This window comes from Malaclemys terrapin, chromosome 3, assembly GCF_027887155.1.
Source record: "Malaclemys terrapin pileata isolate rMalTer1 chromosome 3, rMalTer1.hap1, whole genome shotgun sequence".
NCBI classification, from domain to species: domain Eukaryota; kingdom Metazoa; phylum Chordata; order Testudines; family Emydidae; genus Malaclemys; species Malaclemys terrapin.
This window is the reverse complement of record NC_071507.1, coordinates 193,139,966-193,166,737: the sequence shown is the minus strand read 5'-3', so window position 1 is coordinate 193,166,737 and position 26,772 is coordinate 193,139,966. Positions and strand designations below refer to the sequence as shown.

The 26,772-nt window shown below is 44.0% G+C and overlaps 1 protein-coding gene across 5 annotated transcripts in view; it reads right to left on the bottom strand.

Moving 5' to 3' along the window:
* CLIC5 (chloride intracellular channel 5) overlaps nt 1–26,772 on the bottom strand; it is a 140,205-nt gene that overhangs the window by 43,137 nt on the left and 70,296 nt on the right. The window lies entirely within an intron of this gene.

Genomic DNA, 26,772 nt, shown 5'->3' with positions numbered 1-26,772 from the left:
TTAAAGGAAAACACATAACCCCACTCTGGGGTATGGGGACATCACAACCAGCGTCTCTGGAATATAAGGGAAGTTCACAGTCTGTTCCTCCCACATCCCAAGCCTCCTTCTCAGGCCCTGGCTGTGCTGCAGGTCGGACACTTGCTCTATGCTCTGGCGGTGGCCACATGCCATCAGGCTCTAAGTGGCAGGACCCTTCTTCCCAGCGTCAGCCCCCCCCCCCAGGGTTACAATCCCCGACCTCCTTTCCCCCCAAGTCTGGCCTGCAAGGCGTCTTGGCTGGGGTGTCTCCCCACACTGGGCACGCTGCCCAGGGTGTCCCCTCACTCTATCCAGCTGGCTGCTCACCGCTTACATTTGCAACAGAACCATAAACCAGATAGAACTTGGCTGGTTTTACCATACTCAGGCTGTTTTGCTGAAAGATTTGCTGCTAAAGGTCATGAACCTTTCAGGTGACCTGGGCTCATCTTAAGGTGAGCTTGGGTTTGCAGAGACATTAGATTGACTCAATCTGCTAAATTCCAATCGAAATCCAGGATTTCAACTGCACCCAAGGTTTTGGTCCAGTTTGAAAGATAGGGGCCATTTGAAAAACTCTAATTTGGATCTAGGTTCAGATTAAAACACTCTCAGGCTTGGTCCACACTGGGGCGGGGGATTGATCTAGGAAATGCAACTTCAGCTACGAGAATAGCATAGCTGAAGTCAACGTTTCCTAGATCAAACTAAGTTTACTTACTGCGGGTCCATGCGGCGCAGGCAAGCTCCCCCGTCGACAGCGCTTCCTCCTCTTGGCGAGCAGGAGTTCCGCAGTCGACGGGGGAGCGCTTCTGGGATCGATTTATCGCATCCAGATGAGACGTGATAAATCGATCCCAGAAGATCGATCTCTACCCGCCGAATCAGGCGGGTAGTGTGGACCTAGCCTCAGAGTTTGAGGAGATTCAAATCTGAAGGTTTGGTTCGAGTGCCTCTCTACTTGAAACCATGGATTCATCATGCACTTGATTTTGACACGGAAATAGCAGACACTGTGGTAAAGCTGAAGAAAATTCATTTGCACAAATCCCTCGGAAGTGGAGTAGCCCAATTTTGCACAGCACTGCAACATAACATAGTTATTTCTGTTCTGCAAATTGCATGGTAAGATCAGACACTGAGTTACCATGAAAAACTGGGCACTTTCACATTGTTGGACCCAAGTAATTATTGTGAAATTACATCCATTAAACCAGCACCAGTGCCTGTTAACTTCTTACTTTTCCTGAAATGAGGCTAGTGCTGTAAGTGGATATGCTGGCCTGAAGCCAAATTCTCCTCTCCCTAATATCATGGCAATTCCACTGAAGCTACAGCCAACCTATTATATGGGTAAACATTTGGAGAACCATATAATGGCCACTGAGTCCAAGGAGAGATCAGTGTAGACAATGGGCCCTATACCTGTCTCATTTACACTGGTTTATTGATTCCATTGTGCCTGATTCACTGTTGCCCAGCACTTCGTGCAAAGTGGTTGTGAAATGTCACCACAGGTCACACAGCCAGTCAGTGGCAAAGTGGACAATAGAACCCACCTAAGTTCCCTCTAAGCTGTCTGGCTGCACAGCTGCCTATTAAGCCCCATGCAGCGAGTCAGGGCTGCGGCGGGGGGAGGCACCCCTCCCTGCCAGCCCTAGCACGGACCTGCCCGGACTTCCCGCAGCCGGGGGAGAGGAGCCCCTCCCTCGGCCTGGCCCAGGCCCACCAGTGCTGCCGGGGAGAGGAGCCTCTCCTTCGGCCCAGCCCAGCCCTGCTTGAGCTGCCACAGCTGGGGAGAGACGCCTTTTTCCCAGCCTGAGCTGCTGCAGCGAGAGAGGGCTGGGGGGAGCCCTCTCTCCCCACTGCAGCCCTGGGGCAGCCTGCACCCCAAACCTCTCATCCCCGACCCTACCCCAGAGCCAACCCCCCCCCGCACTCCAACCCTCTACCCCAGCCCTGAGCCCTCTCACGCACCCCAAACCCCTCATCCCCAGCCTCACCCCAGAGCCCTCATCCCCCCACACCCCAACCCTCTGCCCCAGCCCTGAGCCCCCTCCCACACTCCAAACCCCTCAGCCCCACCCCCACCACATACATTTTGTTATGTGCACCAATATGAAGGTGATGTGTCACACATCAAAATTCATTCCGCACATGAACGTAAAAAAATTTGCAGTAACACTGGAACCCACTCTCCCCAGTAATACAATGTATCCATTAGACCGTACTCTCTCTTTGCAGAAAATATAGGCACGGCTCTGTTAGTACAGTGAGTCCTTCCTCATTACTAATAATAGCAGCCAGTATTTTATTATGTAACAGTCAGAACAAGAGAAAAAATCTTATATAGGTAATAACTTCAAAGGGCAAGCAGAACACTCCTGGACCATTTGTGAAGTCTATTAATATGCCAGGAAGAGAAGGGGAAGAAAAGGGAGCTTCCCAGTGCTACTCAGATTGAACTTCCTAAGGAAAACATGTTTGCATGATAGCACCTACATAGCAATTAAATAAAAGCGCATTATACACTTGTCTAGCACAATGTAGAGAATAAATAACATCTTAGTCCAAATAAAAAGCCAACGCAGTGGACAAGAAAGAGAGAAGCTAATAACTGGCAAGTTGAAGAAATTGGATTTGTTCTTGCTGCTATTCAAAGTGAATTTGCCATTGAAGCCCAATTGCATATGTGGGCTCTGTTGCACAGTGAACTGGACCAGACATTCATTCATAAGACTGAAACTTGATGATATATGTTTCCTCACCACATTTAATGCTGACACTTTTTGCCTGATGGTGACTGGGGTTGGATTTGGGGATTGTAGGTAGGCGGTTCAGGAGCGAAGCTAAAATTTTCTGAAAACTTATATTTCTTAAAGTATCTGGAGTGTAATGAATATATCCCATGGAGGGGTAACAAAGCTCTCATGACTACTCAGTAATCACTTCTTGCCCACAGAAACACTGATCAGCCAATGCCTAGTGAATAAGGGCCTGACCCTGCATACCTTAACACATATGAGTAATCCTTACTCATGTGAGTAAGGAGTACTCTAAGGTTTGCAGGATCAGACTCTTACTGCTTATAACTTGATAATGCTATAGAGTTGTCGGGAGTGGGATTTCTCTATAACTGTCTCCCTCCATCTTTGAAACATCCCAGTTTGCTCATGTGGTGTCAATTAAATACAAATCTGTCTGTTATTTTTCTGATTAGCCTCCAGATTCTTAAAAGTCCAATTACGAGAGGATCCTCCCCTGGAACTCAGTGTAAACATATTAGGACAACTCCACCATCTCACCAGCTGCTTGCCTCTAAGTAAGTGGGGGGAAGAATGAATGGGATGTTCTGTCTTATTATATATAGGAGACGCCTCCGTAAATACTTCAGCTACTTTTAATTTATTAATTCTACAGTGAGAGGTAGAGGAGAGCAGGGGGGTTGATAATTCATTGAAGAAGAAAATCAGGTGGGTTTAAAAACAGGTCTCAGTAACTTTATGAGCCAGTTTCAAGTATTTATTAATAGTATCAATCAGTACCTAGAGGCCCCAACCACTATCCAATGTTAATAACTGTGATCAATAGACTCTCTCTAAGTGAAAGCTATTATAATATAGTAAATGTAATAGGCTCTCTCACTCATTCTTGAAATAGTCCCGTTGATGTGCCCACTCTGATATGCCATCTCACAGCGGGAAGTGAACATTATTTTAATTAACCTTAAAAAAAACATGCAGCTTCACTTCCAATTATTCCCAGAGTGCAACAACTTGAAAGGCAAAACAATACTGTCCTTAATTATAATAATAAAAATGATTAAGCATACAGTTTAAGTATTGTAGCAGAATATGGAAAGTGCTAGATTTCTGGAGGATCAGAATGTATTCAGAGCCATCTTGTCTCCTGGTGTTTTAATTTTTCACAGCACCGGGACCATTCTGCATAATGGGATGAAGTTTTTTCAGGTCCCTTTGGACACTGCGGCTTGTATGCAGATGTTTTTGATGATGCTCATATACTTTTCTTTTTCAAAGGGATTTTAGCAAGTTAGCAGAAGCAGGAACACTAATTGAGCTACATATTTCGTGGTGAGGATTAACGAGAGATTCAATTTTATCGTTCTTACTATCAAATCTAATTTCATGCTACACAGTGTTACACCCTCTTTGTTTTATAATTGGGAAGGCGTCTGCCTTTTGACACTTACTCTAAATACTCTCAGAACCCCAGGGGGAAGTGAACCCCCTATCTGAAATGTAGAGCAAGACAGGAAATATCCTATTTATTGTGCCATATTATATATTTACAAGATGAGATCAAGTGTGCCAATGCATTGCTGTAGTGAAGAGTTTCTATTTTCTTTTCCTTAAGATGTTCTTGTCCAAATATTAAAACCAGTAAGCTGTTTGGAGTGCCATCAATAGAGAGACCAGCTAAGAAGGGTATATTCATAGTGTGGTCCTGGTAGGTCTCAGTTAAGAACTTAATCAGGTATCGTAGGCATTGTGTAAGATAGAACTTTCTTGTTGACTGTAACCCCAGTTCTTGAAAGCATTTAACTATGAGCTGAAATACAGGGTAACTATATGCTAGTCTTCACGCATGTACTTAAGTCCCATTAACTTCAATGGGAGTTAAGCATGTATTCAAGTACTTTCCTGAACAGGAGCCTATAACAGCAATATATACTCTATTTAATGTTTAAACTTTGTTGGACTTCTTCAAGACTTCAGCTCTTGTTAGAGGAAATTCTAAGCAACAATCTTAAAAAAAATACATATATTTGGAAATGGCACCATTGGTGCATGTGCCAAATAGGAATGAAATATTTGCTAGAGAAACTGGAGGTGTAGTAACAAAAAAGAAGAGCTGAGGTTCTTCAACCAGCTCCACAAAAGCCAGCCAACAGAAGTGTTCATATTTGGCCCCAAAACCCTACATGTTTTATTTTCATTTAAACCAAACTTGGTCAGCATCATTAGCCACTTGGCTGATTTGCATTCCTGCGGCATTTAGGATCTTGGGGGAGGGGGAGGAGGGGGAGAATGGAGTGGCGCTGCATACCTGTGGCCTTTAGGATCTTAAGGGGGGGCCGAACTGTATTTTGGAGATCCCTCAGGTATTTATAGTGAGGAAGTGACAACTATTCTCTTCAGATCTGATTCATACACAAATAGTGCCATTTTCTAACCCTTGCTGTTCAACTGAATGCTAGTCTGAACAGTCAGATGGCTTGATCCTTGGATCCTTCCCTGAGGAGTTACCATTGAATCTCATAATTAATAATCAAAGTGTTAGTTAAGTGGCATGTTGGAGAGAGCCAGTGAACATGCATTTTGTGGGAGATACCCATTCAGAATCTGTGAGGGAAGGAGATAACCCACTGGACGCTGAACCTGCTCTGGGAATTTTTCACCATATGTAAGGAGATGCCTTCAAAGGTTGAGTTCACAATTGGCAAAGGCACAGTCTCTCATTATAACATGGCTTTGGGGGAAGTAGGATGGCTGTATGGTTGGACACAGGACCAAGAACCAGGGATAACTGGCTTCCTATGTGACTTTAAGCAAGTCATTCAGTCCTTCTGTGCCTGAGGGTCCTTGTTTGTAAAAAAAGGGTAATAATATCCAGCTCCCAGGAATGTTGTCAGGCTTTATTAATTACCATTTGTGAAGTGATTTGAGATCCTCAGATAAAAGTGTAAAGTATTATTATTACTTTTGTGAGTCCCGCGTGGTAAGAAAGGAATGCAGGCACAGCCATTCCAAGTAAGACTATTAGTACTTTTAGCTCTACTTATAATAGTGGCCAATTAAGCTATTAAACTTTTGCCTTGATGAATAGTAACCATTTATTTCTACTTTTTGCTTTTTGTCTCTTAACTAGTTTCTCATTCATTACAATAATTTAATCTCTCACCTCAAGGCAGTGGGTTTCATTGCCATAGAAGCCTCTCATGAAGGATGTTCTCCTTTTTGAAAATCTTGGTCGCATTTTTTTGGATTTTCAAAAGTGACTAGTGGCTGGATGCCCAAATTGAGACACCTTAAAGAGGCCCGGTTCTCAGAGGGTGGGTGCAGGCCCCTTTAAGATATCTCAAATTGGGTACCCCAAAACTGAAGCACTTAAAACCATTAGCAAATTTTGAAAATCTTGGCTTAGATCTACCAGTTCTCCTTTATCCACTATTTTGCTGACTCTCAAAGAATTCTAGTATATTAAAAAGGCAGTAGAAGCCATGCTGCTTTGTCCCTATTATACGGCTAAGGTTGCGTACATAAAGAACCTAGGCTCTGTTCCAGTGCACATGGCAGAGTCAGTGCAATGTAATGGAGATGTCAACCCCTTCTGATGTAAAAGGGGTTAACTCTGAACAGAATATTTGGTATTTAGTCTAATAGCAAAAATTACCGTTTGTGCCATCCCTAATTCAGAGACTGTGATGTGTTCTTTGCAGCCAGGATTCAGGAAGTATCATTCCAATCCCCAGTTATACACCGCTCCCTCGATATAATGTGACCCGATATAACACGAATTCGGATATAACTCAGTAAAGCAGAGCTTCGGGGGGGGGAGGGGCTGCGCACTCCGGTGGATCAAAGCAAGTTCAATATAACGCGGTTTCACCTATAACGCGGTAAGATTTTTTGGCTCCAGAGGACAGCGTTATATCGAGGTAGAGGTGTATTGAGCATCTACTATTAAGAAAAGAAGAGAAACTCAAGTGATCTGCAAATAGAAATAAAAAGAGAACCATTTCTTGAGTCATGTAGACGTGCCCTTCGTTGCTGGAGACCACTCTTTCACACACCAGTGCCCTTTTATTTCCCTGTATTTTCCCACCACCACGTATATACAGCTTTTTACAGTTAACTATCAGTCAGGTAGCCCCTTAGGGAACAGCTTGCTCTTACAGCTAGCTGGGAGCAACAGGCCCTCACTCCTCACTTTCCTGTTCCTCCCCTCCTACTTCCTTCCTGCTAGCTTTATAGGCCTTCCCCCATCAAGCTCACAGGTGTCTCTCTTTTAGGGCTTTAATCAGCCAAAGCCTGTCAGCTCCAATCACTTCCCCTTACTGGGAGTTGAGCTAGCAGGCTCTGAACTAATGGGCTGAGTCAGTGCCTTTTGGCTAGCACCCTGTTACAAGTCAATATATTGATCAATTTCTCCTTCTTTATCTTGATGACAGTCAACATGAAATACTCACAGACTTGGTATCTGCTGTTTTAAAGAGGATGGAACAGATGATATGACATTGCAAATCACTTTCATATGATAACATCATTTACCCATGAATATTCTGTGCTTTTCCATATCAAAGTTATACAAATTATTGGTGTGAAGCCTTAAGGATTGCATGGTTCATTTCTACACCAAAATATCACACAGGCAGAGACTGTGTGTGGACTCTTTATATGGCCTGTGTTTTATTGTATCACAGGCACATTGGTACCCATAGGATAGTATTCCAAGTACTCACATAAGCTAATACAAAATGAGATTTGAACATAACTACAGTGCTTCCTTTGTGTCCTTCTCCCACAAGTGCGTCTTTGCTTTATTATTTATATTTATAATAGCACCTAGGGACTCTGCTGAGTCCCATTGTGCTAGGGACTTATGTTGGAATTCCCTCCAACATCTTCAGCTTTCGGTTCCCAAGAACTCTGCTTGACTTCTAACTCATCACTCCAGTTTCTTTACTGGCATACAGCAGAACTACACTGAGCTGATCAGACTCACATGTAAGGGGTGGGTACGGAGTATACCACACATCCAAAGTACAGAATTATTAATTGGTTTATATACACATCCTAAAACAGACTGGAAGGTCATTGGCAGTGCCAGGAATAGGACACAGGCCTTCTGATCAATGGTGTAGCTAGGAATGGAAATTTGGTTGCCCCAACTTATGGTGGACAGGCAATGACCAGACAGCTTGGCCTGGCCTCTTTTTGGCTCTGGCACCTTGGGTCCCATTTCCTATCCCACTCCCCACTCCCCATCACCTCTCACGTAATGCATTGTTCCCCACATTGCAGAAGCAGCAGTCCCTGTTCCTCTCTGTACTGTTGCTGTAACTGCCTGGCTCTGACTCTGGCTGCTTCTGGTCGCATGGCTCTCCATCCGTGGGCTGGGAGGAGCCCATACAGGTCCCTGCAGTGCAGCGGTGTTCCCCCTAGTAGTGAGTCCCCTCTGTCCCTGTTGAGTAGTAGGGGGCAGGGGGAGTAGGGGCAGCTACCAATTAATCTGGAACAGCTGGAGGGAGATGCTCTCTTTGCTCAATGCCTGGAGTAATCCACTGCTGCTGCTATTGTTACAGGGAAGGGGAGCGGGGGTACACAGATGCTCAGATTTGGGTGGGGCTTGGTGCTAACTGGGTGGGCTATGCCCCTGTCTCTAATACCCAGGCCAATGACCTAGACTTCCCTGGACTTCTGAAGTCCCTGGACTTCAGAAAAACAGACTTTGATTCCCTCAGGGAACTGATGGGCAGGATCCCCTGGGAGGCTAATATGAGGGGGAAAGGAGTCGAGGAGAGCTGGCTGTATTTTAAAGAAGCCTTATTGAGGGCGCAGGAACAAACCATCCCAATGTGCAGAAAGAATAGCAATAGTAAGGCAGGCGATCAGCTTGGCTTAGCATAGAAATCTTCTGTGAGCATAAACACAAAAAGGAAGCATACAAGAAGTGGAAATTTGGACAGATGACTAGGAAGGAGTATAAAAATATTGCTCGAGCATGCAGAGGTGTAATGAGGAAGGCCAAAGCACAATTGGAGATGAGGCTAGCAAGGGATGTGAAGAGTTAACAAAAAGGGTTTCTACAGGTTTGTTAGCAACAAGAAGAAGGTCAGGGAAAGTGTGGGACCCTTACTGAATGGGGGAGGCAACTTAGTGACAGATGATGTGGAAAAAGCTGAAGTACCCAATGCTTTTTTTAACTCAGTCTTCACAGACAAGGTCAGCTCTGGGCAGCACAGTATGGGAAGGAGGTGAGCAGCCCTCAGTGGTGAAAGAACAGGTTAAGGACTCTTTAGAATAGCTGGGCATGCACAAGTCCATGGGGCCGGATGCAATGCATCCAAGGGTGCTGAGGGAGTTGACTGATGTGATTGCAGAGCCATTGGCCATTATCTTTGAAAACTTGTGGTGATCGGGGGAGGTCCCGGCCGACTGGAAAAAGACAAATATAGTGCCCATCTTTAAAAAAGGGAAGAAGGAGAATCTGGGGAACTACAGACCAGTCAGTCTCACCTCAGTCCCTGGAAAAATCATGGAGCAGGCCCTCAAGGAATCCATTTTGAAACCCTTGGAGGACAGGAAGGTGATCAGGAATAGTCAACATGGATTCACCAAGGGCAAGTCATGCCTGACCAACCTGCTTACCTTTTATGATGAGATGACTGGCACTGTGGATAAGGGGAAAGCGGTGGACATGATATATCTTGACTTTAGCAAAGCTTTTGATACAGTCTCCCTGTCAAGGCTGCTTCCCCACTCTGAACTTTAGGGTACAAATGTGGGGGCCTGCATGAAACTTCTAAGCTTAACTACCAGCTTAGATCTGGTCCGCTGCCACCACTCCCAAATGTGCTAATTCCCTTCCCTGGGTAGCCTTGAGAGACTCTTCACCAATTCCCTGGTGAATACAGATCCAACCCCCTTGGATCTTAAAACAAGGAGAAATTAACCATCCCCCCTCCTACCTCCCACCAACTCCTCGTGGATCAAGATCCAACCCCCTTGGATCTAAAAACAAGGAAAAATCAATCAGGTTCTTAAAAAGAAGGCTTTTAATTAAAGAAAAAGGTAAAAATCATCTCTGTAAAATCAGGATGGAAACTAACTTTACAGGGTAATCAAACGTAAAGAGCCCAGAGGAATCCCCTCTAGCCTTAGGTTCAAAGTTACAGCAAACAGAGATAAACACTCTAGCAAAAAGGTACATTTACAAGTTGAGAAAACAAAGATAAAAACTAACACACCTTGCCTGGCTGTTTACTTACAAGTTGGAAATATGAGAGACTTGTTCAGAAAAATTTGGAGGACCTGGATTGATGTCTGGTCCCTCTCAGTCCCAAGAGCGAACAACCCCCAAAACAAAGAGCACAAACAAAAGCCTTCCCCCCATCAAGATTTGAAAGTATCTTGTCCCCTTATTGGTCCTTTGGGTCAGGTGTCAGCCAGGTTACCTGAGCTTCTTAACCCTTTACAGGTAAAAGGATTTTGGAGTCTCTGGCCAGGAGGGATTTTATAGTACTGTACACAGGAGGGCTGTTACCCTTCCCTTTATAGTTATGACACTCCCACAGTATTCTTGCCAGCAAGTTAAAAAAGTATGAATTGGATGAATGGACTATAAGGTGGATAGAAAGCTGGCTAGACTGTCAGGCTCAACAGGTAGTGATCAATGGCTCGATGTCTACTTGGCAGCCGGTATGAAGTGGAGTGTCCCAGGGGTTGGTCCTGGGGCCGGTTTTGTTCAACATCTTCATTAATGATCTGGATGATGGGATGGATTGCACCCTCAGCAAGTTCATGGATGACACTAAGCTGTGGAGAGAGGTAGATACACTGGAGGGCAGGGATAGGGTCCAGAGTGACCTAGACAAATTGGAAAATTGGGCCAAAAGAAATCTAATGAGCTTCAACAAGGACAAGTGAAGAGTCCTGCACTTAGGACAGAAGAATCCCATGCACTGCTACAGGCTGGGGACTGACTGGCAAAGCGGCAGTTCTGCAGAAAAGGACTCCAGGATTACAGTGGACAAGAAGCTGGATATAAGTCAACAGTGTGTCCTTGTTGCCAAGAAGGCTAATGGCATATTGGGCTGCATTAGTGTTGCCAGCAGTGATTATTCCCCTCTAATGGCACTGGTGAAGCCACATCTGGAGTACTGCATCCAGTTTGGGGTCCCCCACTACAGAAAGGATGTTGACAAATTGGAGAGTCCAGCGGTGGGCAACAAAAATGATTAGGGGGCTAGAGCACATGACTTGTGAGGAGAGGCTGAGGGAACTGGGTTTATTTAGTCTGCAGAAGAGAAGAGTGAGGGGGGATTTGATAGCAGCCTTCAATGACCTGAAGGGGGGGGGGGTTCCAAAGAGGATGGAGCTAGCCTTTTTTCAGTGGTGACAGATGACAGAACAAGGAGCAATGGTTTCAAATTGCAGTGGGGGAGGTCTAGGTTGGATATTAGGAAAAACTATTTCACTAGGTGGGTGGTGAAGCACTGGACTGGGTTACCTAGGGAGGTGGTGGAATCTCCTACCTTAGAGGTTTTTAAGGCCCGGCTTCACAAAGCCCAGGCTGGGATGATTTAGTTGGGGTTGGTCCTGCTTTGAGCAGGGGGTTGGACTAGATGACCCTAATCTCTTCCAACCCTAATCTTCTACGATTCTATGATATATCCACTAGACCACACTGCCCTCTATACCTGGAACAACTTCCCTGACTCTCTTTGCCACCCATCTTCCCTGTTCTTCTTCAGATACTTCCTTAAAAGCCATGTCTTTCATCTGGCTTTCCAGCACTGACCCCACTCCTGTATCTGTTTTAAAAGGGAAAAGAGGAAAGGGAACAGATCCCATGATCCCAGCAAACAATATTTGTATGTTTACAAAGGAACTTACGCAGCTAATCTTATCCTGTACATTCTTCAACCTGTCCTTACACTTCAACTGTATCACTTCTCATTGTCCTATGCCTTACTTAGTTTGTGAGCTCCTCCAGGCACAGTTGCCTGTAATTTCTGATTGTTTGTAAAGCACCATGAATATTTATGGGATCATTTAAATAAATACATAATGATAAATTAAAACTCAACTCCTGCCACTTTGCAATGACTGTACTAACCCAGTATCTGCTAGTCTCCACACAGGAAGACGCAGTAGTTACTGCAGTTCCTGGGTAAATGAATATCGATGGTACCCGCATATAACCACAATACAGCCATCCTCCTTGATCTCACTGCTAGGATTATGGTGGTATAGCCCCTCGCTTCTCTCTGCCTCTTCACAGATTCATAGGGTGAAAATCAAGCCCAATGATGTCAATGGGAATTTTGCCATTGACTTCAGTGGGGCTTGGATTTCACTCATAGCTTTTAAGGCCAGAAGGGAAAATTATCGTATTCTTTTCTGACCTCTTGTGTAACACTGACCATAGATTTCACTCAGCAATTCCTGCATGAAGCCATCAAATTGTGGCTGAACTAGAACATATCTTTTAGAAAGATCTTCATGATAGTTATGCTGGACATAGAGTGGTAATAAAAGCCCTTCTAGTGGTACAAATTTGTACTGTAGCGGTGAATACCTGGCTCCATTGAAGCCAATGGCTAAAGTCCTATTGACTTCAGCGGTGCCAGGATTTCACTCAAGTTAACTAATGTACTGGTAGGTTTATAACCATCGGTAAAATGTAATTTTTTCTCTCTCTCTCTTATTCGTTGTTGTGACAGGGTGTATGAACCCCGTACTGACAGAGAGGCTCTGGGTGCTAAGGTAGCTCTGCCAGCCATCTATGGTAGGGGGAGGTCTTCAAAAAGAGGAAGCTGCAGCACACAAAGGTGGGAAGTCAGTGAAGGGAGTGACTAGAATAGCGGGAGGAACCCTCATGCCAGAAACTGCCCAGCTCTGTGAGGAGTCCAGCAAACCCCAGGGGCTGACTTTGCTACCCAACCATAAGGACTCCAGTAAAGCGGCTACCCGGGCACCCCGTGGTAAAGTGATGCCTCAGACCTTTTTTGCCTTCTTATTGACTCCAGAAAGGGCATGGGTTGTGCTGACCTGAACTTTTGCTTTCCCCCCAAACACAGAGGTGAAGTAAGCAGCCCCCCCACCCCCAAGGGCAGGGCCACCACAGGCTTGAGGGGCTGTGACCCGTACTAGGCCAACCATGTGGTGGGAATTGGGTGTTGTGAAAGACCCCAGCCTGGCGAGGGAGGTGACTCTTTTTACAGTTGTGGGGTTGACTGGGTGGAAGGAAGGTCAGCTGCTGGGATCTGGGAGGACAGCTGGTTGTGGCTGGCAGGATTATGGTGGTACCCAAGTGTGATGGGATATACAAACCCCACACTGAGCAACAAGGGGTTAAAGAAATATTCTGGGCTCAGCCAGCTTTGCCTCGCCGCACCTGTAGCAAATGCGCCAATTGCAGGAGGAGTTAAAAGGCAGAGCAGCAGCTCATTTGGGGGCAGCCCAGAGGAGAGCAGACCTGAAGCTGCAGGAGATACGAGCTGAGGGAAGGCAGAATCTCTCCCTGAACAGCTGCCCAAAGGTCCCTCCCTGAGGCTAGGGAGGACCTGCTGCAGGGACAGCCTGAGAAAAAAGCATTCTCCTCTCCCCCTCATATGAACTCTGGACAGGATTGATCCTCTTTATTTTTTGTTTGGACTACCCCAGCAGGGGAAAGGCCTTGGACTGAGCTGGCCCTGGGAGGCTGGGTCATACACACGAAGGAGGCAGTTGCTCCCTGAGAGGAAAGGAGAATGACCTCACCACACACAGCCGCCAGGAGGTGCCTTGGGATGAGCAGACAACTCTCATGCTGCCTTACCTAAGATGGTAACTTTGGGACAATCGCAGGAAGGTGGTAGGAAGTGGCCCAGGAAGGGCAGCCTTAAGCATCCTCAAAGGGCCCTGGGTCAGAGCCCGGTGGAGTGGGAGGGCCTGGATTCCCCTACCAATAACCCCCCTGCAGGTCACAAGCCTAAGTCCTGACCTCTAGGCGGCGCTTCCTTACCAGCCAACTCTGAGTGAAGGCCGTCACACTAGGAAATAGACACAAACTAATCATACCAATGTCATAATGTCTGATGACTCAAGCATCAGATTTCACTATGGCTGTGCTGTATTGTGACTAAGATTTTTTTTGCATTGGAAGATGTAAGCACTTGCATAAAATCACGAGTTGTTTACTAAGAGCACTACCATCCCACCCTGCCCTGGTATACAGTAATATTGAATTGCTGCTCATTCTCTGCACACCTGTAATGGAGCTTTCAGATTTTTGCAGGCTACACTCACAGGCCTGTATTCTTTCCTTGGCCTTTGTGCACAGCTCCCATTGACTGACTACAATATGGCACACTGGGCCTGTTGCTGCTCCCAGTAGAGTCAATTGACACATCTTCCATCAACTTCAGCGGGAGCAGAATCAGGATTCAATTCTAGGCAAAGGCTGGATTCAATTTTTTTTTAAACAAATCTCTCTAGTTTCTGCCCATCAAATGTCCACAAAAGGACTCAAACGCTGAGAAAAAGATATGAGGGCCTGGTAGCCTTCAGTCAGTCTGTCTTGGGTATTTATAGAGCACCAGTTACCATAGGGTATGTCTATACTGCCATAAAACACCTGTGGCTGGTCTGCATCAGCTGACTTGGGCTCGCAGGCCTCAGGCTAAGGGGCTATAAAATTACTGTGTGAAAAAATTCAGATTCTACGGGCTCTGAGATCCCAGGCTCCAGCCCGAGTCTGAATGTCCAAACTGCAATTTTATATCTCCTTAGCCTGAGCCCTGCCAGCCCAAGTCAGCTGACTCAGGCCAGCCCCAGGTGTTTTATGGCAGTGTAGACATACCCATAGTTTCTATTGTGAGAGCTGAATGGATTTAATATTTTTTATTAAAAAGCAGTAGAAAATGAGGATTAGAGATAGATCACTGTCAGCAGATAAAGCGGCAGCGGTAATGCAAATTATAGTAAAATTATTATTGTTTCCAGGGGAGATGAGGTAAAGATACAGGAGTAATTTCTGATGTTTCACAATAACGACGCAAAGAGCTTTCGTCCCCACTGCATAGTGCTGGAATTCTGCATGTAGGTTCCTTGTAAGAAGTAAATCTGTGCACATCTGGATTTCAAATGTCTTAAAAATCTCTGAGCCTGGGACAGAGATCTCATCATGCTGTATATTCTGCAAATGCTGATGAATTGCAGCCAAATGTCCATGCCTCTAAGCAGAGACTCAGACTAACAAATAATAACAGCAGCCAGGTGCTGAAAGTTAACACTGAACCTGAAACTGGAGCTGTGGCTGAATTATTTATTGAAATTCCATGACTTTATTTGCACTATTAAAAGCCAGGCAAACTTGCAGCTATTGTAATATATGGACTAAAGGAGTTTTGTTTATGATAATCTGAGAGCATTTCCTACCTAATCAGTTGGCCTCAGTGCGGGCCATAGTCTACCCTCATTTAACACTTGATCCTGTCGGTTGCTGGGCACCCCGAGAGAAGTGCTGACCATCTGCAACGCCTATTGATTTTATTGGGATTACGAGGGAACTCAGCAACTCCTCGGAGACGCTCAGCACTTTGCAGGATTAGACCTTTCTACTCCATTCAGCCCCACTGAAGACAGTGGTGTTGCACAAGGTGTGAGTGCAGAGAGCTTAATCCTGAGCGGTACTGAACATCTATAACTCCAACTGAAATTGGTTTGAGTTACAGATGCTCAGCACTCCTCAGTTTCAGAGCCAGAATTTGGTTCAGTGTTTGCTTCTTAGTATCACTGTCTATAGCACATGTCAAGACACTCAGTAGGCAAATGATTTACTTTAGGATTAATGTTTCTGTATGGGAGTATCTGGACCAATCTTCCTAGCAAAGTGAATACAAATATAACAAACAAATTGGCTGTTCTCTTGCTATGCACAGAGTAAACATAATAGTGTTTAGCATTCATGAGGATGTATGTGCATCTTTAGTGCTTTCTACTAGGCAGATATACTCTATTTTGTTCTATCTGTCCGTTTATACAGATGCAGGCTGAAATTCACCCATGTACCAACACAAAGTATTTGCACAAATAAAATGGGTTTATGTGGGACTTAGAATCATAGAATATCAGGGTTGGAAGGTACCTCAGGAGGTCATCTAGTCCAACCCCCTGCTCAAAGCAGGACCAATTCCCAACTAAATCATCCCAGCCAGGGCTTTGTCAAGCCTGACCTTAAAAACCTCTAAGGAAGGAGATTCCACCACCTCCCTAGGTAACCCATTCCTGTGCTTCACCACCCTCCTAGTGAAAAAGTTTTTCCTAATATCCAACCTAAACCTCCCCAACTGCAACTTGAGACCATTACTCCTTGTTCTGTCATCAGGTACCACTGAGAACAGTCTAGATCCAGCCTCTTTGGAAACCCCTTTCAGGTAGTTGAAAGCAGCTATCAAATCCCCCCTCATTCTTCTCTTCTGCAGACTAAACAATCCCAGTTCCCTCAGCCTCTCCTCATAAGTCATGTTTTCCAGCCCCCTAATCATTTTTGTTGCCCTCTGCTGGACTCTCCAATTTTTCCATATCCTTCTTGTAGTGTGGGGCCCAAAACTGGACACAGTACTCCAGATGAGGCCTCACCAATGTCGAATAGAGGGGAATGATCACGTCCCCCGATCTATTGGCAATGCCCCTACTTATACAGCCCAAAATGCCATTAGCCTTCTTGGCAACAAGGGCACACTGTTGACTCATATCCAGCTTCTCGTCCACTGTAACCCCTAGGTCCTTTTCTGCAGAACTGCTTCCTAGCCATTCGGTCCCTAGTCTGTAACAGTGAATGGGATTCTTCCATCCTAAGTGCAGGACTCTGCACTTGTCCTTGTTGAACCTCATCAGGTTTCTTTTGGCCCAATTCTCTAATTTGTCTTGGTCCCTCTGTATCCTATCCCTACCCTTCAGCCTATCTACCACTCCTCCCAGTTTAGTGTCATCTGCAAACTTGCTGAGAGTGCAGTCCATGCCATCCTCCAGATCATTAATGAAGATATTGAACAAAACCGGCCCCAGGACCGACCCCTGGGGCACTCCACTTGAAACCAGCTGCCAACTAGACATGAAGCCGTTGATCACTTAAGTAGAGCATAGTGGTTTCCAATGGCCGTCTGCACAAGGGTGAATCATACCCTGGTTGGATATTACACCAATTAAGAAAGAAAATTATGAATTTGTAAATACAAGTATCTGAATTCCAGACTCTAAGAGTTATGGTCATCCAACAAGTGAACAGAAACATACCATGTGACTTGTGTCCAAGACAGCTTGCTTTTTCAGTATCAAATAACTGATAGAGGAGAAGTCACAGACACAGAGTTAGTTACAGAAATTGGTCAATGAGTAATTTTGAATAAAGAATAAGTTTGAGAAAAGTGGGATCTGTCTATGCACCAAAAAAGGTGAAACTTTTACAAACTATTATTAAATATTTTATTGTTTCATAAAATCATAAGAGTTAGAGATGGAAAAGACTATTAGATCAATCAGTGGTCTTTGGAACAGACTTCTAGTATATTCTCCCTGGCAATAAAGGGTTGTTCCCTACAGTACTTTTTCTAATATATTGTCCAGTCCATTTTTAAACGCCCCAATGCAACTTCCGAAACTTCCCTTGAGAAACTTCTTCACAGTCTAATCGGAACTCACTCAGAGGACTGTTGCCTTGATGCTCAGCCTGTTTTTTCGCTCTTTTCATTTCATCCCATTACTCCCAGTTATGTTCTTTGTACCTCCTTGAATAATTCTTCTTCCTTAATGTTTACACCCTTCAAATATAGTCTTAGTTATGCCTTGAGCAAGCTACCCAACGGCCTCCATATCTCTCTCCTCTGACTTCGTCTGCAAGCTCCTTGAGCATGCTATTTATTCCTGTTGCCTCCACTTTTTTTTTTAACCTTTAACTCTCTCCTGGACCCCTATCACTGCTATCCATTAAGAGCACTTAATGATCTCACCATGGTCATAACCAAAGGCCTGGTGTATCTCAGAACTCTACCCTTAATCCTCTCCTCCCCTCCCTCTACATCTGGGTGACCTAGTCTATTCACATAGCTTCATCTACCAACTCTTTGCTGATGGCACCCAAATCTACCTCTCCACCTCCATCCTCTTCCCTCCTTTAGCTGTCACGTCACTGACTCTTATTTTGGACATCTCCACCTAGCTGTCCCATCAACAATTTAAATTCAATTAGGTAGAGAGAGTAGATCTACATACTGTCTCTGCTCCATCTCTGTTGCTATGTTCCCTCACCTGTCTGTCACTTAGGCTTGACCCTTCAGTATCATAGTCATCAACGACTTAGATATTGGCATAGAAAGTACGCTTATTAAGTTTGCGGATGATACCAAACTGGGAGGGATTGCAACTACTTTGGAGGACAGGGTCATAATTCAAAATGATCTGGACAAATTGGAGAAATGGTCTGAGTTAAACAGGATGAAGTTTAACAAAGACAAATGCAAAGTGCTCCACTTAGGAAGGAAAAATCAATTTCACACATACAGAATGGGAAAAGACTGTCTAGGAAGGAGTACGGCAGAAAGGGATCTAGGGGTTATAGTGGACCACAAGCTAAATATGAGTCAACAGTGTGATGCTGTTGCAAACAAAGCAAACATGATTCTGGGATGCATTAACAGGTGTGTTGTGAGCAAGACACGAGAAGTCATTCTTCCGCTCTACTCTGCTCTGGTTAGGCCTCAGCTGGAGTATTGTGTCCAGTTCTGGGCGCCGCATTTTAAAAAAGATGTGGAGAAACTGGAAAGGGTCCAAAGAAGAGCAACAAGAATGATTAAAGGTCTTGAGAACATGACCTATGAGGGAAGGCTGAAAGAATTGGGTTTGTTTAGTTTGGAAAAGAGAAGACTGAGAGGGGACATGATAGCAGTTTTCAGGTATATAAAAGGGTGTCATAAGGAGGAGGGAGAGAACTTGTTCACCTTAGCCTCTAAGGATAGAACCAGAAACAATGGGTTTAAACTGCAGCAAGGGAGGTCTAGATTGGACATTAGGAAAAAGTTCCTAACTGTCAGGGTGGTTAAACACTGGAACAAATTGCCTAGGGAGGTTGTGGAATCTCCGTCTCTGGAGATATTTAAGGGTAGGTTAGATAAATGTCTACTAGGGATGGTCTAGGCAGTATTTGGTCCTGCCATGCGGGCAGGGGACTGGACTCGATGACCTCTCGAGGTCCCTTCCAGTCCTAGAATCTATGAATCTATGAATCTATGAATCTATAGTCAACTCCTCTTTGTGTTTTACCAAGCTCCACCCACATCCAGTACTAAATCCTGCTGATTTTTTCTATGTCATCTCTCTAGAATCCCTTATTATTAATTATTATTTGTATTACCATAGTACCTAGGTCCACATTGAGCTTGAAGATATGCAGATACAGAACAAAAAGATGGTCCCTGTCCCCAGGAGCTTACAATCTAAGTCTAATCTTTCCTCTCCATCCAGGAATTCAGATGCCAGAGTGAATGGTGTGGGTACTAGAAACTAAATAGTGCAGAAAACCCTACACAAAAACACTGGTGCGTGCTTTGGTCCTCTCTCAATGCAACTGCTACAGCAATCTCCTTCTCACTTCACAGTCCTCCACTCCCCCAAATGCTGCTGTCCTTCCTGTTTCCTGTCCTTTCAGACTTCCAACAGCCAGTGCTCCCAGTTCTAATAGGCCAGAAGGGACCATTGTGATCATCTAGTCTGGCTACTCTTCCTGAATCTGCATGGGAAAAAGTGGCGATTGACATTGTAGGACCCTTTGACACCGCTCCAATTGACTGTCGTTATGCCATCACTTTAATAGACTATTTCAGCAAATGGCCTGAGGTAGTCAATTTACTTCCCTGGAGTTTGAAACTTTTCTAGCAGAGAGGAACATTTTACACAGGAGATCATCCCTATATTACCCTCAAGCCAATGGAGAAATCCAACGGTTTAACAGAAGTTTGAAAGAGAGTTTGCAAACAGCTAAACTGGAAGGGCGATTGTGAATACCCTTCACTACCGATTTCTTGCAAGCATATCGGGCTACACGACATGCCGCAACGCAAAGAGCACCCGCAGAGTTACTTCATGGGAAACAGATGACTACTAAACTGAACATTGCTGGATTGTTAAAGGCACGACCTGATGCCCCAAACAAGGATGATGTGAGAAAGACAGTTGAACAGAACCAAGCAAAGTCTAAGGCTTTCACAGACAAACAGCGGGGTGCTAAGGAACCAAAGTTTGAGTGTGGTTCCTTTGTTAGAATACGAAAACCTGGAATCTTACGCAAAGGGGACCATAAATTCACAGCTCCTCTTAAAATCATAGAGAAGAAGGGACCTTACACCTATCGACTTTCTGATGGGCGGGTATAGAATGCTTCTTATCTTGCACCTGCCTATGCACCAAGAGGAGATTATGCCAATACCCAGTCTGCATTGGATGACTTCACTGTAGAACCAACACAACAAGACATTGCACTGGAACCGGGCTTAGACTTTCATCAGTTGTGAGACGGCCTGTCAGACTCAGACGACCACCTGCCTGGACTAAAGACTATGTTATGTAGTATCTACAGTGTTTTCAGTGTAATATTCCTGCCAACAGAGTAGTGTCTTGTTTCATATTTGTTCCTGGGGTTAGAACAACAATGTTTATTTTAATTTGGAAATTTCTTAAGAGAGGAGGGAATGTGGTGTTGAGATGCAGCTTGTAATTATTAGAACTGGGAGCACTGGCTGTTGGGAGTCTGAAAGGACAGGAAACAGGAAGGAGGGGGGAGGAGTTGAGGCGGCTGGGAGAGTTACAGAGTGTGCAGCTACAGCTTGGAGAAGACACTTTCATTGTAAATAAAGTTCTGTTGAAGTTGTTAATACTTTGCCTGGTGGATTCTTCTCTTTGTAAGGCTAAATAGATTGAGCTCTTTAGTCTGTCGCTGTACGGCATGTTCTTTAATCCTTTAATCATTCTCGTGGCTCTTCTCTGAACCCTCTCCAATTTTTTTGTATTTTATACTTTGCTCACTTAGCTTATCCTACTGCTCCCTTTGTTTACATCACACACTTGTGGATCTCTTCTCATAGCCCTAGCCCTGGAACATCCTCCCTCTTCCTGTGTGCCAAGTTCTCTGCCCTCTTTCAAAGCCTTTCTCTAACTCAATTCTCAGCCAACATTCCAACCATTAATCACTGCGTTGGCACTACCCTCTGCCATGCCCTGAGCAAACAAACAAATACATCTTTAAAACAAATCCAAACTGTATTATGCAAGACAATTCAAAAGACTGCAACTCAAGACCATAATTTCTTCTTCCCCTGCTTCTGTTTCCCCCCTTCCCCCAATCCCCACTCACTGGTTCTGTCAAATTTACTGTCAGCCCTTATCTACACCATGTTATTAGGCGCTGTAGATTATATTTTGTTGCTCTTCTCTGAGATTCCTTCCTCCCCATTTGCCAATATCTTGGTGCTGGAGATTGGTGCTGGCAAAAGCACTCTGAAAGTTTTGTGAAAGCTATTAGAAAACTATTTAAAACTGACAGTCAGCTGGAGAAATTAATGCCTGATCTCCTGTTATCATTTAAGTACTCTAGGGAGCTGGGTGGCTCAGTGGTTTATTAATGAGATACAAAGCATTCAGTGGTTCAAATAAAGGCAGGTTGGTAGGGATACAAAGTTCTCTATCAGTTAATGGTTGTTTGGTGACCTACAAAAATAAGTTGACATGTTCAGTCTAGTTCCCTTTGTGCGCACCACAAATTGGTACAACTGATGAAAGTCTAAGCAGGCAGAGAACAAGGACTCAAAGTTTGGAGACAGGACTACCCTCTATATAATCTGTTTTTTTCAGGAGCACCCTATCACTGTGGTACTAAAAACACAAAAGCCCAAAATAGAGTAGCATGATTTTGCATGTGTAGGGGTTTTTCATGAGATGGGATGCAGAGGGCATTTGAAAGGAAGGGTAATCTTGTGGTTAAAGCAATGGACTGGGATTTAGACTATATCTACACTTTGAGCTGGAGGCATAACTTCCAGTTTAAGGAGCTAGCCTGCTAGCACCCATCTGAGATGCTAGGTGCGTATTTGGGGCGGCTAGCCCCTTCCCCTGCCACAGCTACACTTTTTGTAGTGCGGCAACTCAATCAGAGCTAGTGCGGTTATGTCTCCTTGAGCTGGAAATTACACCTTCCAGCTCAAGTGTTAGCATACCCTTAGGAGAGCCGGGTTCCTGCTACACACTTCCAACAAGACCTTGGGCAAGTCACAATCTCTGTGCCTCCATTCCTCATCTGTAAGTTTGGGATAATAATACTTCCTTTCTCCGGCTCTTTATGTGTATTGTCTAATCAGACCGTAAATTCTACGTGTCTGTACAGCACTTATGGCCCCTGATCTCGGTTATGGCCTCTTGGTGCTCCTGTAATACAAACAACTAATATAATTAATGAGGCATCAATTCTGGGGCAAAGCTTTCTAAACAATAGTGTGGTTTAGAGCTTGATCTGAACACACCCAGGCTAGGGCCTGGGCACATGATGTGTGAGGAGCTTGCCATACTGCTTCTTATGCTGTATTTCTCTTGGGAGACACTGAAGATTTCAGGCTTCTGTGCTATCAATCTAGCACCTTTCACAGGCCACGTATTTTTTTTTGTTGTTTACCAGTTGTACAAACAGAACTGTTAATATAAGCAGCTTCTCTGGCAGCTTTGTGTTTTATCCTGTGTGCTCATTAGATCTTGATGAGAGCCAGAGCACAGATTTTCAAAGAGCCTTATTACAAAGGTTATAAACGGTAGTTGTTAACATGCTGTTTGAAGCATGTGCCCAAACATCAGCTGTGCAGAGCTTATTAGAACATCACATGTCAGTCAAATGTTTAAGAAGCTGGGATTCTCCCAAAGGGTTTACGTTTTCTAATGTGTAATATACTTCTATAGATAAGTAGGCACAACTCATGCATACCATTGCTTCAGTCTGGCACTTGGGAAGGAAGTATGTAGTCAACTTCAACTTATGAAAACTGCATAATAGAAAAGCCTATAGTGGGGCCTGATGCTAAAAGGGAGTTGGGTGCCACTGAAAACACCCTGATGAAGTGCTCTGACAAAAATAAAAGGACTATGTGTAAACAGCTAAAACACAGCAAAGCTCCCATTCCCAGGGTTCCTATAACCTCTGAAAATTTTCTACAGTTCTCCCTTTCATTACTCAGGACCAGGTTTAAAATGATGTAGTGTTATAAATTATTCAAGCCACACAGACCACCCCTTGCACAATAAATCAGCAACAATGACTCATGACAAAAGAAATGGAAGTGAAAAAAAGTAATTTCCTCCCCATATGCGGCCATCTCTCTTTTAGGTAAGCTGCCCATTCAGCAGGTGAAAGCCAAAAGGAAAGCAGTAGCACAACGTGCCTGCTGACCACCACAAAGGGAATCAGAATCTAGAAAAGTACTGGCAACAATAGCACCACCTCTGTCATAGGCTCTCTCTCAATTCCAGTTGTTTCAGACAATACACAGGTACCAAGAGCGGCACCTGAAACAGCAACTGCTGTATGCATTAGACACCAGTGTTCAGAACGTTTGATTATTTGAGTGCGGAAATATCATGGAGAGAAGTTGCTTAGAAATGAATCAAGAGGTCAGTCACATCTGCAAGAAGATGCCACATATTAAAAATATTTAGCTCTTCTGTAGTATTTTTATCCATAGATCTTAGAATGTTTCACAAAGTTGGGTAAATTTCATTATAACCATTTCACAGGGGAGGAAACAGGCACCGAGACATGAGGGGACCTTGGTGAAGGTCACAGAGCAGGTCACAGCCAGAAAGACAACCCAGTCTCTTCATTCTGAATCAATATCTTAGCTACTCCCTTAGCTTAGCCACAAGGCCCTTATCCTGCTCACTTTCCCCTTAAAGACCCATGCCATGCTTCCTACAGAGAATAGAGTAGACCTGTATATGCATATTACCTATTGTTATTCTGCTTCCCCTTACCTATGTCTACTTGACTATTTCCCCATTAGATTGTTAGCTCCTTGGAGCAATGACTGGCCTTTTTTGAATGTTTGTAACATGGCTAGCACATCCATCAATGATGCTCTCATAAACAAACATTACCTAATAATAATAATAAATGATGAAGGTTCCGAATGATGAGCCATGGAGAATGAGGTTTTCTGGTTAGCTATCGAAAAGGGATGGTACAGAAAATCTCCATGTCCCACCAAGATACCGCAACCCAAGTTTGGAAGAACCTCCTCTGGGTTTTAGGGTAAGTAATTCTAGAGGTTGGTTCAAATCTCAGTTTCACTGACTACCACAAAAAAAAAAGAAAAAAAGAGCCAACAAAGTAAACTATGATGGTAGGCTTTGTGATACATTCATGTGGATATTGATATGGTGCCTGTCATCTTGACATCTAGCACTTATGGTCAGATTTTCAAAGGATTTAGGTGCCTAAATGTGCAGACAGACACTTAGTGGGAATTTCAGAAGCACCTGAGGTGCTTTTGAAAATCCCACTAGGTGTTTATCTGCATCCTTTGGTGCCTCAATACCCCTGAAAATCTGTCCCTCAGATACTATGATAAGGGTCATCTAAATATTGAACTAGACAGTAACTGAACTGATACCATCTCGTCTTTACACACAAGACACTGAGGGAGATTTTAAAGAGACACAAATGGGCTCTGAAAATCTCTATATAATCACATAATAACTTTGAACACTTCTATCCAGAGTTGGTTCATAACCAGTGATCTAGAAGTGAAAGGTTTCTAGTCCTATTAGCTGTCCTTTGAACCAGGCAGTTCCCCTTTTAACAGTGTTTTAATTTACTTCATTTTTGTGAACTCAGGTTTGCCAAGGCCTCCTCTAAACCACAAACTCAAACATAGAATCACAGAAATATAGGGCTGGAAGGGACCTTGACAGGTCATCAAATCCATGCCCTGCCCTCAGGCAGGACCAAGTAAACCTAGGTCATCCCTGACAAGTATTTGTCCAATTTGTTCTTGATGGAGATTCCACAATTTCTCTTGGAAGCCTATTCCAGAACTTAACTACCTTTTATAGTCCTAATGTCTTTCCTAGAAGGAGCATAGATTTTAAGACTAAAAGAGACCATTAGATCCCCTAGTCCGACTTCCTGTATAAAACTGACCATAGAATTTCAGCTACTCACTCCAGTATTGAGACCAGTAACTTGTGTCTGACTAAAGCAGTGGGTCTCAAACTTTTTTACTGGTGACCCCTTTCACACAGCAAGACTCTGAGTGTGACCCCCCCTAATAAATTAAACATATTTTTTCATATATTTAACACCATTATAAATGCTGGAGGCAAAGCAGGGTTTGGGGTGGAGGTTGACAGCTCGCGACCCCCCCCATGTAATAACCTCATGACCCCCATCCTGACCCCCAGTTTGAGAACCTCTGGACTAAAGCATGTCTTCTAGAAAGGCAACTAGTCTTCATATGAAGAGATCAAAAGATCGTTTGTTCCAATGGTTAATCACCCTCCCAGTTAAAAATGCGAGCCTTATTTCTAATTTGAATTTATTTGGCTTCAGCTTCCAGACATTGGGTCTTGTTATGCCATTCACTGCTAAAATAAAAATCTCATTAGCACCCAGAATTTCGGCCCCCATGGAAGTACTTACAACCATAATCAAGTCATCTTTTGATCTTCTTTTAGATATTCAAAACAAATCAAGCTCCTTAAGTCTATCCCTATAAGGCATTTTTCTAGTCCCTCAAATCAGTTTTGTAACTCTTCTCTATACCGTCTCTAATTTTTCAACAAAATGGTGACATGTGCACTGGAAATGGCTAGAAAGAGTCCAAGCCATCCTAAACCTTGACCCCTGACTTTTAGCAAAGACAGAAAGTACATGGCTTTTTTTTTACTATTGTAGGTTTTAAAATGTATTATTATTTAATATTTACACTACAGAATCACCCAGAGACCCCAATCAGGATCAAGGATCAGTTGTGGTAGGTACTGTGCAAACACTACAGAAAATGTGCTTCCTACCCCTAAAAGTTTAGACAGTGTGACCTAATGGAGATAGCCCTGGACTGGAATTCAGGAGACATGGGTGCTATTCCCAGCTCTGCCACTTGCCTGCTCAGTGACCTTGGATAAGTCACTTTGCCTCTCTGTGGCTCAGTTTCCCTCTCTGTAAAATGGGGATAATGATACTGACCTCCTTTTGTAAAGTGCTTTGAGAAATACTGGTAAAAAGTGCTATATAAGAGCTAGGTCTTATTAACTATTAATATCTAAGGCTTCATTCCTGCAAAGAGAATCACATGCACAAACCCCTGCACATGTGCAGAGTCTCACCAAGTCAATGAGGCTCCACACTGGTGCAGAAATATGCCTGTGTGGTTCTCTTTGCAGGATCAGGGCCTAAGAGGTATTTTCAGAAGATATCAGTGCATGAGGGAGGGTTTCATGGCTTTTAATAGGCCCCAGAGTATTTACAACTACCTAAAAATAAAATCAAAGCAACTGCAGAACCTTTAAAAGCCTCTGGCTTTCTAATCTATTTAAAATATTTTGCTTCTGAACTGAAAGCAGTTGTTGAAATTAATTGGTAAATGTCTTTAATGCTGAAGCTTGTATCTTGCTGGATTAGTTTATTATAAAATAAGCTCAGCTCCCAGCAGACTGCAGCCCAACTCAGCACTGCATTCTTTGGAGATGATCAGCTGTTTTTCCATGTGGCAGAGCATAATGGTTGTATGATTTTATTATCAGCAGGTCTTAGAATAGGTCTACTACTTTTCATGGTCCAGAGAGACCATGAGGTGGGAGTGTCTCAATGCAAAGGCATTATTATCCAAATCAACCAAATGTCCTGTTGCATGCAAACTGGATTCTCAATGTAGCAAGCAGGTGTAAAGGTTTCATGCAGCCAGAGCAAGCACTGCTGATGAGTGGGACC